Source organism: Choloepus didactylus, chromosome 4, assembly GCF_015220235.1.
Source record: "Choloepus didactylus isolate mChoDid1 chromosome 4, mChoDid1.pri, whole genome shotgun sequence".
NCBI lineage: Eukaryota > Metazoa > Chordata > Mammalia > Pilosa > Megalonychidae > Choloepus > Choloepus didactylus.
The window spans coordinates 140523269-140538108 of NC_051310.1; the positions used below are offsets into that span (position 1 = coordinate 140523269).

Consider the following 14840-nt stretch of genomic DNA (forward strand, 5'->3'; position numbering starts at 1 on the left):
CAAAACATCTCATACTCCTCCTACCCCTATTATTCATTTATTTTTTATCCCAATTTTTCTACTTATCTATCCATACTATTCCTACTATTTTAAGCAAGTGTTCTGAAAAGATTACTTGAGGGATATTTGCTATTATTTTTATGGTAAATTAGAAACTCATGAAGACAGCAGAAAGTTTTGAAAGATTAGAAAAGGACCTATGTATAAATGTGGTGTCCGTCTTTAAAACTTTGAAGGGGTGGGAAGAAAACTTGAAAAAGATAATCAGTACCCTAAATATTAGAGAGATTTTTTTTTTTAATTATCTAAAGAAGTTAATTAGTAAACATCTAAAATCATGATTCTAAGAAGCAACTGCCCGAATTCTGAAAAGATGGTTTTCTTAAATTCATTTGCTTTCTTTCTTTAGTAGATAATAGGCCAAGTAGAGAGGAAGAGAGAAGTGATAGATATAATATATTAATGTTTTTAGGCTTTTGTGTTGTTATCCTTGATTATCCTAGAGATACTAACGTATGTTCAGAAAAGTGTAAATAATATGCATACGGTGACTTTTCACAAAACCTTACTAGAACTGTACTCCAAAAGTCCTTTTGTACCCAGTATTTCTCTTCAGTGCCCTTCCCCACCAAGGGTTACTGTAGGCAGATATTTGGGTGGTTTCCAGTTCTTATCATCACAGATGGTACTACTCTGAGCATTACTGTACATTCCTTTTAGTAAATATTCATATTCTTTTTATTGGATACATATCTAGGGGTAAAATTGCTGGGTCATTGTGTATTCATGTGTTCATCTTTAATAGATACTGCCAAATAGTTTTCTAAGGCATTCACATCAGTTTTCTTTTTTTTTTTTTTTCCTAGTTCATGAAAGTACTTTTTAATATTTGTGCAGTTAATTACAGTCATCATCCACCACAGGGTTCACTGTGTTATACATTCCCATGTTTTAACCTCCAGTTTTCCTTCTGGTGACATACATAACTCTAAACTTCCTCTTTCCATCACATTCACCCACAATTCGGCGCTTTAATTATACTCACAATGATCGCATCAGTTTTCACACTCATTAACAGTATGTGAAAGTTTCAGTTGCTCTGTGTCTTGCCAGATATTGTCTCTCTCTTCATTTTAGCCTTTCTGTGTAATAGTCTCATTGTGGTTTTAGATTGCATTTCCCTCATGAGTGATGATACCAAATACCTTTTCTTATGCTTATTGGCCATTTGGATAGCCTCTTTTATGAAGTGCTTATTGAAATCTTTTGTTTATTTTTCTACTGAGCTATTTTTCTTATTGATTTGTACATCTTTATTATTCTGGATATTAGTTGTTTATGTGTTGCACGTATCTTTAACTCTGTAGCTTGCTTTTTCTAATAATGTCTTTTGATGAATAGTTAGTACTTTTTATGTCCCGTTGAAGAAATCTTTGCCTATACCAAGGTCATGTAAATAGCCCTTTTTGTTTTTCTCCAGAAGTTTTCTTGATTACTTTTCACATTCAGACCTCTAATGAATTGTTGGGGTGGGGGTATGGTGCTGGTAAGGGTTGCGGGTTTGTTGGATATTCAGTAAATATCCATTTATTGAAAAGACCACCCTTTTATTGAAACGACCATCCTTACTGTACTGCAGCATCACTTTTATCATTAGATAGGTGAACTGTGTATGTTGAATTTGTTTCTGGACTCTATTCCTTTAGTTCATTGGTCTACCCTTGTACTAGTACCACTCTATCTTAACACCTATGGCTTTATAGTAAGTTTTGGGATCTGGTAGTGTACAAATCCTCTAATTTTGTTTTTCTTCAATTTCCCCTTGGTTCTGGTAGGCTTTACATTTTCATATAAGTTTTAGAATTGGCTTATAAGCTTTTTAAAATCTCATCTCTTTTTTAGCTATCTATGTAGGTCAGTGGTCCCAAAATGTTTTTTTATATACCCCTATTATAACAATCTTAATCCATTTCCTCAATACTTGTACATTATTTTATTTACAATTATATACATATACCAATTTATTAACATTCATTTGCTTACTTTGGAGACCACTGATCTGGACAGAAAAGGATTCTCAGTTGAGTACGGAAGTGGTGATAGATGGGAGGACACAGGGAAGGACCCACTGATTCCTGAAGAGGATAATCCCTTTCTTCATGCAGGCATCTCTCAAATAAAACTCTCAAGCCCAGTTGCAGGGATTTACAGGAAGAAAGATTCTGGTTAGGAGGGGTAGAGAGTGGATAATAATAAAGTGTAACAGTTAAAATATCCATTCCTCCCCTCTTCCCCAGTCCCCCAAAGTGAGAAAATAATTGTTCTGGTTTGCTAATGCTGCCGGAATGCAAAACACCAGAGATGGATTGGCTTTTATAAAAGGGGGTTTATTTGGTTACACAGTTACAGTCTTAAGGCCATAAAATGTTCAATGTAACACATCAGCCATCGGGTACCTTCACTGGAAGATGGCCAGTGATGTCCAGAAAACCTCTGTTAGCTGGGAAAGCATAGGGCTGGCGTCTGCTCCAAAGTTCTGGTAGCAAAATGGCTTTCTCCCAGGATGTTCCTCTCTAGGCTGCAGTTCCTCAAAAATGTCACTCTTAGTTGCTCTTCGGGTATTTGTTCTCTCTTAGCTTCTCCAGAGCAAGAGTCTACTTTCAACGGCTGTCTTCAAACTGTCTGTCATCTGCAGCTACTCTCAACTCCGGTGCGTTCTTCAAAGTGTCTCTCTTGGCTGTAGCAAGCCCGCTTCTTCTGTCTGAGCTTATATAGTGCTCCAGTGAACTAATTCAGACCCAACCTGAATGGGTGGGGTCACACCTCCATGGAAATTATCTAATCAAGGTCTTGTCCACAGTTGATTGAGTCACACTCCATGGAAACACTCAATCAATAGAACTACAATCTAATCAACGCTAATAGGTCTGCCTGCACAAGATTACATCAAAGATAATGGCATTTAGGGGGACATAATACATTCAAACTGGCACAATAATTTAGATGTTCTGACATTTTATGTAGTTCCTCTTGCCTTGGCAGTTTGATTACTTTAGGCACCTTGCGCTTACAAGGTTAAATAAATGTTTGCTGGTTGACTTAGTGAATTTGGTACATTGTATTAGTGATGATTTTCCTTTTGGATCCTGAAAGTCATCTGAAGGAGTATCCTACTGCCTGAAATTACAACTACAGGGTTACTCAGTGTTCTAGTTTGCTAATGCTACCAGAATGCCAAGCACCAGAGATGTATTGGCTTTTATAAAAGGGTGTTTATTTGGTTACACAGTTACAGTCTTAAGGCCATAAAATGTCCAAGGTAACACATCAGCGATTGGGTACCTTCACTGGAGGATGGCCAGTGGTGTCCGGAAAACTTCTGTTAGCTGGGAAGGCATGTGGCTGGCATCTGCTCCAAAGTTCTGGTTTCAAAATGGCTTTCTCCCAGGACATTCCTCTCTAGGCTGCAGTTCCTCAAAAATGACACTCTTAGTTGCTCTTGGGGTGTTTGTCCTCTCTTAGCTTCTCCGGAGCAAGAGTCTGCTTTCAATGGCCATCTTCAAACTGTCTCTCATCTGCAGCTCCTGTGCTTTCTTCATAGTGTCCCTCTTGGCTTTAGCAGCTTGCTCCTTCTGTCTGATCTTATATAGTGCTCCAGTAATTTAATTCAGATCCACCCTGGATAGGCGGGGCCAACACCTCCATGGAAATTATCCAATCAAGAGTCACCCACAATTGGGTGGGGCGCATCTCCATGGAAACACTCAAAGAATTACAATCTAATTAACACTGATACGTCTTCCCACACAAGATTACATCAAAGATAATGGTGTTTGGGGGGACCTAATACATTCAAACTGGCACACTCAGTATTTAAAATAGAATTTTGTGAAGAGTTGTAACTTTCCTTTGGGAATATCTAGGGAATTAGGAAAAATGGGTAGGATTGTTAACTTGTTTGATCATTCCTTGATCTTATTAGTTATTTGTGTCCTGCATTTGAGCTGAGAACTAGAGGCATTGGGGAGTAAGGAATAACAGAGAGAGCAAATGTATGGAGACCTCAAAAGAGTAATTGCAGAAACAGCCAACTATGATTGTTAGCCCCTGTAATAGTTATATATTCCCATATAATAAATTATCCCAAAACTTAGCAGCTTGAAACAATAAATACTTATCTCTTACTATTTCTATTGATCAGAAACTACAGAGCAGCTTAGGTAGTCATCAGGCTCAGAAAATCTCATGAAGTTGCACTAGGATTACAGATAATATGAAGGCTTCCAAGATGGCTCACTTACATGCCTGGCAAGTTTGTAATGGCTGTTGACAGGAAGCCTTGGTTCCTTGCTATATGAACCTCTCCATGGGGCTGCTGAAATATTCTCATGGCATGACAGCAGACCTCCCCCAGAGGGAGTGATTCAAGAGAAAGCAAGCAGGAAGCTACAGCGCTTTTTATGACCTAGTTTTGGGAGCCCCTACATCAACCCACAGTCAAGGGGAGGGAATTAGGCTCTACCTTTTGAAAGGAAGAGTATCAAAGAATTTGTGAACCTATCTTAAAACCACCACAGTCCCTTATTGCCAGGCTGGTACCATTATATTAGCTACTTCATTTTTTTAAAATTCAATGTTATTGAGATTTATTCACAAACTATATAATCATTCACAGTACCATTATATAGTTGTGCATTCATCACCACAATTTTTGAACATTTTCATTACCACACAAAAAAAGAATAAGAATAAAAATTAAAGTAAAAAAGAATATCCAAAACATCCCATACCCCCATCCCTCTATATTACTCAGTCACTTTTTTTTTTTAATTTAATAAATTTTATTTTGAAATAAATTCAATCTTACAGGAACAGTTGCAAAAACAGTACGAACCCCATACATAGAACTACATCATACCCCGACCCCGATACCCCGATCCATCACCTTTATGATCCTGTCACATCACTGTTTCTTTCTTTCCCTCCCTCTCTCTTTCCCTCCCTCCCTATCTATCATCCATCATCTATTGTTCTGTGCTCTGAACATATGAGAGCAAGCTGCACATATCTTTGAACAAACAATATAATTCACATATACCTTTCCCATGGACAAGAACATTCTTTTATGCAAACTCATTAAGCGCAGCTAAGAAGTTCAAGAAATTCAACATTGATACAAAGCTTACATTCTATATTTCTTTTTTTTTTTTTCTTGTGTGCCATCTGTGTCCCTTTGAGCCTCCTCTCCTCCATCCTCAGATCCCATCCAGGATCATCCTTGGCATTTAATTGTCATCGATTTAGACTTTTTTTTTTTTTTTTTCAATTGTGGGAACATATATATAGCCTAAATCTTCCCATTCCACCCCCTCCCTAGCATTCCATTAGTGGGATTAATTATATTTAGAATGTTGCAATGCTATCACCTTCCCACCATCCATTTCTAGAAGTTTCCCTTCATCCCAAACAGAAAACATTTTCTCATTTCTTAACTCCCCATTGCCCCTTCCCCCACTGCTCAGAACCCCTACTCTACTTTTCATCTCTATGGTCATATTCTCTGATACTTTCTTTGTGTTTACCGTGGGGCTTAAATTTAATGTCTTAAATCTATAACAATCTTGTTTTTCTTTGATACCAAGTTAACTTCCATATGAGACATAAACTATGTACCTATATACACCTATCATTCCCCCACCTTTGTGTAGTTCTTGTCAAAAATTACGTATTTTACACTGAGTCCAAAACCAATGGTTTATCGTTACAGTTTGTGTATTTTAGATCCTGTAGGAAATAAATAGTGGAGTTATAAGTCAAAAATACAGTATTGGTATTTATGTTTACCATGTCATCTTCACTGGGAATCTTTATTTCTTTATGTCGTTACAGTCAATTGTTTATTGTCCCTTCGTTTCAGCCTGCTCAACTCCCTTTAGCATTTCTTATAGGACTGATTACTGGTGATGAAGTCCCTCAGCTTTTGATTATCCGTGAATGTTTTCATCTCCCCCGCATTTTTATCCTCCAGGTGTTTGTGAATTCTCCAAGTCTCTGATGGTTATTGACTTCTATTTGTATTCCATTGTGGTCAGAGAATGTGCTTTGAACAAATTCATTTTTTTTTTTTTTTTTATTGTATTGAGGCTTGTTTTTATGTCCCAGCATACGGTCCATTCTGGAGAAAGATCCGTGATCACTAGAGAAGAATGTGTGTCCCAGTGACCTGGGATGTAATATTCTATATATGTCTGTTAAAATTCTCTATATCTCTTTCTCCTTTCTTTGTTTCTCTGTTGGCAGGACTCCCTTTAGTATCTGAAGTAGGGCAGGTCTTTTATTAGCAAAATCTCTCAGCATTTGTTTGTCTGTGAAAATTTTAAGTTCTCCCTCAAATCTGAAGGAGAGTTTTGCTGGATAAAGTATTCTTGGTTGGAAATTTTTCTCTCTCGGAATTTTAAATATGTCATGCCACTGCCTTCTCACCTCCATGGTGGCCACTGAGTAGTCACTACTTAGTCTTATGTTGTTTCCTTTGTATGTGGTGAATTGCCCCCCTCCTCCCACTTTCAGAACCCACCCCTTCTCTTCAGCATTTGACAGTCCGATCAGAACATGTCTTGGAGTGGGTTTATTTGGATTTATTATATTTGGAGTTTGCTGGGTATTTATGCTTTGTGTATTTATCTTGTGTAGAAGGTTTGGGAAGTTTTCCCCAACAATTTCTATGCATACTCTTTCTAGACCTTTATTCTTCCCCTTCTGGGACACCAATGAGTCTTAAATTTGGACGTTTTATTTTATCTATCATATCCCTGAGATCCATTTCAATTTTTTCGACTTTTTTCCCCATTCTTTCTTTTGTTCTTTCATTTTCTGTTCAGTGGTCCTCTAGGAGTCTGAGTTGTTGTTCAGCTTCCTCTAATCTTGTATTATGAGTATCCAGAGTCTTTTTAATTTGGCCTACAGTTTCTTTAATTTCTGTAAGATCTATTTTTTTATTTATTCTTGCAATATCTTCTTTATGCTCTTCTAGGGTCTTCTTTATGTCTTTTATATCCTGTGCCATGCTCTTCTTCATGTCCTTTATATCCTGTGCCATGCTCTCATTGCCTGTCTGTAGTTCTTTGATTAATTGCACCAACTACTGTGTGTCTTCTGATCTTTTGATTTGGATGTTTGGGTTTGGGTTCTCCATATCGTCAGGTTTTATCATATGCTATAATATTTTCTGTTGTTTTTGGCCTCTTGGCATTTGCTTTACTTGATCTTTAATTTGTCAGAATTGTAGCTTAGTGGTGTACACTTTCTCTAACTAACCGGCAGATGGCGTCCATGAGTTACCTATTCCCCTCAAGTCAGTTCTCCCCAAGTTTGTGGTGTGTGGGGATCTGATTCATGTGGGGTCCAATTGGTGCACTTAATTTGGGTGTGTTGTCGATGCTGTCCGCCCTGAATGAGGGGCGTGTGTCTGAGCGGTTAGGGAGGAAGGGCAGGTTTAATAATCAAACCTCCCAGGTGTTCCCAGAGATTTAAGGCTGTTGTCTGTCGCTGACCCAAAAGTCCTTGGTATTGGTGTACATTCCCTTGGATTTCTGAGTGGTTCCCCCTTCCCTGCTGTGCTCTTCCAAGACCTCTGCTGAGGGAAGGAGGGCCGTGCCACGTCACAAGTGCACGCCAGCCTCCAGGGAAGCCCTGGGACGCCGGGCCCTGCAGGGGCATTCCCAGCCCGCTTCAAAGATGGTTGAATGAGACGCGTTAACTTCCCCCTTTCTGCACAGCTCCACCCTCCCATCTCCAGGACAATCAGCCGTGGGTGTATTAAAGGCCACTGTCCATGGCCGATATTATGGCATGTGAACGGTGCTGCGGGAAAGACTCCCTGTCACGCTGGGTTTCTTGGAGCAGCTCTCTGCTGTGAGTTCGGCCTCAGGCAGAAGTGCCCCTGCCCGCTGGGGAGATGGCTGCAAGTCGTGCGTTTTTTTCTCCTTTTGGCTCCCCTTTGCTCCCCTGGGCCCAAGACAATCAGCAGTGGGTGTGGGAAGGGGTATCCTCCACACCAGACACTGAGGCATTAGCCCAGCTGGCTCCCATTGTATCTGCAGCTGCTCCCGGGCTTTTTTGTTGTTGTTGTTGTTTTTTTTAAAGAACTAGTCCATCTCCAAACGCCAACCCACCATTTCCCCACACCACAGCGTGGCCGAAGGACTTTCAGCCGACTCACTCACTCGTTTCAGAATGCAGACTCCTGGTTTCACCAAGTGCATGGTCCCTGTAGATTTAGCAGACCTTGTCTGGCTTGTGCTACTCTGGAAGTGATGTTCTGGGTCACTTTCTGGTTTTTATCTAGTATTTTTCATGGAGGTGTTTTTTTGCCCTGTCTCACCTAGCCACCACTTAGGTTCTCCTCCTCAGTTAGTTTTTGTTCTCATTTTTCTGCTCGTCTGTCCATACCCTGGATAAAGCCACAAGGCTTTCACAATCACACAGTCATATGGTATAACTATATAGTTATACAATTGTCTTCAAGAATCAAGGCTACTGGGTCACATTCTAACAGCCCCATGTACTTCATTCTAGCCACTCCAACACACCAAAAACTAAAAAGGGGTATCTATTTAATGCATAAGAATAACCTCCAGAATGATCTCTCGACTCTATTTAAAATCACTCAGCCACTGAAACTTTATTTTGTTTCTTTTCACTTCCCCATTTTGGTTCAAGAAGGCTTTCTCAATCCCACAATGTCCCTCATTGCCAGGAAGATTTACATCCCCTGGGAGTCATGTCACATGTAGCGGGGAGGGCAGTGGGTTTACCTGCAGAGTTAGCTTAGAGTGAGAAGCCACATCTGAGCAAGAAAAGAGGTTCTCTGGAAGTGACTCTTAAGCACAGTTATAAGTTAGCTACTTCATTTTAAATGTTGTTTTAGTATTTGCAGATCTGGGATTTTGGCCTAGGCTGTAGATGGTTTCTGACTGTGGCACCATGAAAGTTCTTGAACTAGAAAGGATTTTGGAATCTCTCCTTGCACTCAGTATCATCTGTGTCTGTTTACAGTTTTATTAGCCTCAGCAAGTATCTGCTGAGGAAGCTATTAAATACAGTGTAATAACTGGCTGTCATCTCGAGGAATTCATTGCTAACAAACCCTAACTCTAACTCCTTATGATCAAGGTTTTTTCCATTTCAGTCTCTGTTCTATTCTGTATCTTGCATCTTCATTTGATTTGCCAGTGTAGTTCTGATTATGTAGCTTTGATTATTTGTAAGCATAATGCAGAAAAGACGATTTCTCCAACTTTTGTTTTGCTTTCTTTTGTGGTACGGCAAAGTAGAGTAGCCTTATTTTAATATGCAAAGTGAACACAAATTATGTTTCAAGGTTTGGATGAAAGAATATGTGAATTGAACCCGGATTTGATGTTCCGGATCAGCCTCAAAGGTAAAATTTAGGGTTATTCTCTCAGGCACACAGACCTAAGAGGGAAATGTTAAAACTGAAAGAGAGTTTCAGGATTCTTTCTCTTCTAAAATTCAAACAGTATCTTTGAATAAAATTCCTTTGGAGCTAACCAAATTAGCTTTGAATAAATTTTCCCATGTTCAGTCTTATAACAGAAAATCCTTCATTCTGTTCTGTTTTTTTGTCTTCATTTGTTTTATAAAAAGTAGTAGGTATTGTTCCAGCAGCCTGTCTCCTAAATATAGCTTCCTGTCATCAGATCAAGGTACAGCTTTTGTTCTTATTTTTCTGAGGAGACAGAGAATCAGTGTTGACTTAGCTACATGTTGTCTTCTTGTTCCTGGTGAGCAATCTCAGGTCACATACTACCTAAGCTGTATTTAGCAGTCTAGTCCAATCCCCCCTCCTTCCTTTCTTTTCCCTGCCACTGCCTCCCCATGGATGTGATTGAATCTGTACAGCAAGAAGCTCTTTTCTTTCCCCCTTGTATCTGTAAAACCCTTGTGCTCAACCTGCAGTGAATTTTAAATTTGAGTTCTGCGTTACAGAGTTCAAAGAAGTATCATTCTCATATTACTGGTTTGGGGATGGTACATAAACATTAGGGAACTAACTGAAAAGTAGGCTAAGGGCACAGATCAATTGACACTTATGGGTGTTTGGGTCAAAGTTTAGGGTCTTTTAAAACCTCTTACTTGGTGTGAATGCTCTTCTGATATTTCCTTCCTTTGTGATGCTTATGGACAAAAGCCAAGATGGTTCCCTGTGTTCCAATTAATTTTCATTGTGCTCCACCCTGCTCTACTGGTGAGAATTTCAGGAAGTAATATGTATTTAGCTCAAAACTTTCAAAAATTCATTCTCTCCCACCCCCGTACCCCAATGATGCTCTGGCCAGAACTCCTTTCTTATACTTTTTTTTGCAGGTGGTAAGGAATGCATTTCTCAGACATACAAATTTTCTTCTTTAATCTTTTTTTGCTAGGAACAATGAAGACAAAAACCAGAACCTGTAGGAAATATACCATTTAGTCATCTTTTGGGGGGCTTTTCTGGTTTGCTAATGCTGCCAGAGTGCAAAACACCGGAAATGAATTGGCTTTTATAAAAGGGGGTTTATTTGGTTACACGGTTACAGTCTTAAGGCCATAAAGTATCCAAGGTAATGCATCGACAATTGGGTACCTTCACTGGAGGATGGCCAGTGACATCCGGAAAACCTCTGTTAGCTGGGAAGGCACATGGCTGGTGTCCGCTTGCTCCCAGGTTGCATTTCAAAATGGCGTTCTCCAAAATGTCTGTGTCAGCTTCCAATGGCCATCTTCAAAAGGTCTGTCTCAGCTATAGCTATGAGCTCTTTATGTCTGAGCTTATATAAGGCTATAGTAAACTAATCAAGTCCCACGCTGAATGGGCATGGCCACACTTCAATGGAAAAAATCCAATCAGAGTTATCACCCACAATTGGGTGGGTCACATCTCCATGGAAACATTGAACCAATAGGTTCCAGCCTAATCCACACTAACACATCTGCCCCCACAAGATTGCATTAAAGAATATGGCTTTTTCTGGAGGACATAACATATAGAAACCAGCACAGGGGCAGAGTAGTTTTCAGACTGTGTCCAGTGAAATATCACTAAAAATGATGTTTGACAGAAGTAGAGTACTGGTATTGATTCCATCCCCTATCTCCATCATAGTGAAACTACTGTCATGGTAATGGGTCTATTTAGGCATAGTATGTGCTAAAAGTTTTATGTACTCTGCAGCTCTAGTGAGCCAAGTAACTTGTCGAAATTTTATGTAATTTAAAATATACAAACAGATCTAAACATAAAGAATTGTTTTTGAGAAAAAGTAGTGTGTGTTTAGGTTTTAAACACCATTCTTTATAAAATGTTTAGAGAGCTTTGACTGGCTATTGAATAATCCTCCATACAGGAAGTTTTTGAAAACTCTTGTGCTAAATGTTAATTTTCAGCTATAGTATCTATATCTATCATCATTTCCCAAGATCATGAGGGCTGCTAGTGCCTCACTGTGTTCAGAGTTTTTCTGTATTTCATTTTCCTCCTTTTTATTTAGTCACTTAAAATAAGTGTCATTTAAAGTAAGTCTAGCAGTTGATCTATAAATCCACTACTCCCTAACATTTAAAATGGGACCTCTTCTCTTTATCTAAGTTTGATATTGTTCTAGTTTGCTAGTGCTGCCGGGATGCAAAACACCAGAAATGGATTGGCTTTTATAAAAGGGGGTTTATTTGGTTACACAGTTACAGTCTTAAGGCCATAAAGTGTCCAAGGTAACACATCAACAATCAGGTACCTTCACTGGAAGATGGCCAATGGTGTTCGGAAAACCTCTGTTAGCTGGGAAGGCACGTGGCCAGTGTCTTCTCCAGATTCTGGTTTCAAAATGGCTTTCTCCCAGGATGTTCCTCTCTAGGCTTCAGCTCCTCAAAAATGTCACTCTTAGTTGCTCTTGTGGCGTATGTCCTCTCTTAGCTTCTCTGGAGCAAAAGTCTGCTTTTAAAGGCTGTCTCCAAAATGTCTCTATAAGCTGAAGCTCCTCTCTCAGTTCCAGTGTGTTCTTCAAAGTGTCCCTTTTGGCTGTAGCTCCTCTTCAGAATGTCACTCACAGCTGCACTGAGTTCCTTCTGTTTGTCAGCTCATTTATATGGCTCCAGTGATTTAATTTAGACCCACCCTGAATGGGTGGGCTAACATCTCCATGGAAATTATCCAATCAGAGTCATCATCCACAGTTGGGTGGGGTGCATCTCCATGGAAACACTCAAAGAATTACAATCTAATCAGCACTGATACGTCTGCCCACACAAGATTTCATCAAAGAAAATGGCATTTTGGGGGACATAATACGTTCAAACCAGCACAGATATGTTCTTTAAGAACAGAAGCAGAAAATAAATTTCTAGGTAACAAAGACCTAGTGTTAATATAAGTATTGTTTTTAGTTTTCAATAAAATGTGGACAGCAAGGCATGTCCTGTGTTAAATGAGTAAGTGTGTATTATCAGAGGGGAAAATACGTGGGTTTTGTATGCTACACTGTGTCAAGGAGTGTGCAGTTGTGGAGCCTATCTTCCTGGCCTATTTTATTTTCACTTAAGACCTTTACATGGTGCCAAAGACTCTTTGCAAAAGGCTGATTTCACTACACTTTCGATACTGATAGCTGTGTGCATATGGTGATGCTGGCAGTAAGAGGCACACAGCTACCAGTATCTATAGGGTAATAAGACACTCAGGAGCATGAGAAGGGGGCAGCAGAATAGCAGAAGCTGTGATCACGTTATAACCAAGTCACATCATCCATAGTGTGACATTCTGTTTTATCCCTACAACCATCACCTGCCTCCAAGCATCCTACATAGTTGTGTTTAAGGTGTCCTTTCTTTTCTTCTGTGTCAGCCATTAAATTTTTTTTGTATCTAGCAACATTTAGCAGTTCATGTCATTATGTAAAGAGAATAATTTGATAACATAGTACCCAGGACCACCTGTGCTAAGGAATATTTGATGGAACCAATCCTAAGAGGAAATAATCTAGAAAAGTATATATTGAACAAAATGTTCTGAGGGTAGTCAGGATTTCTCTAAAGCAGAGGCAGTATTTTGAGCATTTGTACTAGTGTGTTTGTTTTTTTTTTTAATGCAATTTTATTGAGGTATAATCACATAACATACAACTATTCAAAGTGTACAATCAGTGGTTCACAGTATCGTTATATAGTTGTGCTTTCATCACCACAATCAAACTTGGAACATTTTCATTACTCCAAAAAGTAAAATTAAAAATTGAAATGAAAAAGAACATCTAAAACATCCCATTCCCTTCCTCCACCCATTGTTCATTTACTTTTTTTTTTAATACAGTTTAATTGAGATGTATTCACACACCCTACAGTTATCCACAGTGTGGCATGTTTTTGGTTTTTTTTTTCCTTTTAAATCCAGAATCAGAAAGCTACAAATCACCTTGATTTAATGACTTCCAATTGCAGCACCATCTTAACCTAGCTCATGTGACAAGTGAAATAAATTTCACTTGTCATGTGACAAGTGAAATAAATTTCTAGGTAACAAAGACCTGACAAGTGAATCTGTTGTCATTTGGAATGACCTCCTCTAGGAACAGAATTATCATTAGATAGACTCATTGAAGGAAATGGTCATTCTTTCGTCTTCTACCTTTTTCTCTTGGGGTGAAGTAAAAACAGGCTTCTGCTGAATTTTGCCATTTCAGGATACTCAAAATGAGGGTGACTTGAAGAAATTCCTGACAAAGACATTGTTTGGGTACTGTTCTTTAGAAGTTAGTAAAGAATTCAAAAGTCTTTAGGTCAGTTACTGCTGCCGCCTCAGCCCTCTGCCTAGGAATGGTCTGGGTGGCGGGGGATGTCCTAGCTTGCAACCCTGAACTGTTTCTGCAGCTTATATCATCTCCACTCCCCACCCCCCAGATGGGGCAGTAGATGCTGCCACTGACATCAGAAATACGTTTTAGCCTTTATCTCTGGATCAGCAATGGGATTATTTTATTTTATTTTACTTTATTTTGTAATATTCCTTAGGTCTTCAGTGTTCAGTGTTGGAAGAATAGGGTGACACTCAGCCTAATAGGTCACTAGGCAGTCAGATTATAATGGACATAAACATGTAAAGGACAGTTGAACTTCAGTGCAGGTGCTAGCCAGCATAAAGTTGAGAACAAAGATGTTCCTGAAGAACTTCTATCAAAAAGTTAAAATTCTTTTCAGAGTAACGACAGAGGCCTCAGCATCTACAGAAAATAGCAAAACATGCCAAAGTTACATGGATCCAGCTTTGTAATAAAGCATTATAAAGACTTCCATACTGTGAAACAGAACTCATCTATACTAGAAAACTATTAAAGCCTTTCATTTTGTTCATGACCATTATTTAGAAGATGCTGTTTGGTTTACGGAAGTAGGTAATGGTATATGTTCTACTAGGTCAATTTGAGATGTCTTTTCTCTGACTGTGAACCTGAAGAACTCATTTAGTTTTGGAGAACATTTAAGCCCTGTGTAAAGCTGGTCTGATTGGACTTCCAGGGAAGATAATGGAACAGGGAACTCCAGGACTCAGTCCTCCTACCAAACCAACTGTTAAACGGGAAGAAACTGTTTGAAACAACTACTTTGAAACTCCAGAGGCCAGAAAAACAGTGTAGCATCAAAGGAAGAACAAGAGGAAGAGACACAAAAATTATGGTAAAGAACTGTAAATTGTTCTCTCCACACAGGGACTACCAGCACCCATCCACCACAGGGTCCACAGCTGGCTAGGTGCTGATGATCAAAGGGGCATAAAAATCCTCTTCCCC

At 39.2% G+C, this 14840-nt stretch overlaps 1 protein-coding gene across 2 annotated transcripts in view; it reads left to right on the forward strand.

The window, feature by feature from the left end:
• The window catches only part of INO80 (INO80 complex ATPase subunit), a 143984-nt gene that overhangs the window by 73921 nt on the left and 55223 nt on the right, over nt 1–14840 (forward strand). The window lies entirely within an intron of this gene.